Source organism: Schistocerca cancellata, chromosome 5, assembly GCF_023864275.1.
Source record: "Schistocerca cancellata isolate TAMUIC-IGC-003103 chromosome 5, iqSchCanc2.1, whole genome shotgun sequence".
In the NCBI taxonomy this organism is placed as follows: Eukaryota; Metazoa; Arthropoda; class Insecta; order Orthoptera; family Acrididae; genus Schistocerca; species Schistocerca cancellata.
This window is the reverse complement of record NC_064630.1, coordinates 773,797,812-773,798,693: the sequence shown is the minus strand read 5'-3', so window position 1 is coordinate 773,798,693 and position 882 is coordinate 773,797,812.

The following is an 882-nucleotide window of genomic DNA, read 5'->3' as shown; positions in this document are numbered from 1 at the left end:
TGGGGAGTACATATAGAGAGGTCTAAATGGGAATAGGTGTGAGATGTGTCCGAAAGAAAAGTAGGGGCACCAGTATTGAGGCAGACAAGATTGAGCTGGTTGAAAAGGTCTGCTAACAAGGAGCCCCTTGGGCAGGATGCTGGAGAGCCCCAAAGGGGATGGTGGGCATTGAAGTCTCCAGTTAACAAAAATGGTGCAGGTAGCTGAGCAATAAGTTGCATCATGTCTGCCCTGGTAACGGCAGATGATGATGGAGTGTAAACGGTACAAAAGGAAAACGTAAAAGTGGGGAGAGTAATGCGGATGGCAGCTGCCTGCAGGCCGGTGTTCAACGTGATGGGATCGTAGTAAATATCATCCCGGACCAGCAACATAACCCCTCCATGAGCTGGGACACCTACCACAGGGGGTAGGTCAAAACGCACAGAGGTGTAGTGTGCCAAGGCAATTTGATCGCATGGGCGCAGCTTCGTTTCCTGGAGGGCTACGACGAGCGGACGGTGCAAGCGGAGCAGCAACTTCAAGTCCTCTCGGTTGGAGCGAATGCTGCGAATATTCCAGTGAATAAGTGCCATCGTAAGAAAAGGAAGATGAAAAAAGGGGTCACCTCGAAGGCCGCTGAGGGCATGGCTTCGAGCGAGCACCGCCGCCGCTATCAGTAGGCGGACAGTCATCGTCCATTGGGTCCATAGGTTCATCGGCCACCTCGGGAGGATGGCCGGGAGGGGGAGCTTCCTCCGCCGGTGAACGGCCAGATGTACGGCTACCAGCGGTGCGGCCAGGCGAAACGGATGACGGCCTGGGGCGGCAACCGCTGGGTGGCGCAGGAGAAGAAATGCGCCGTGGCGGAGAAGGAGAACTGTGCTTCCTATGAGCCTTTTT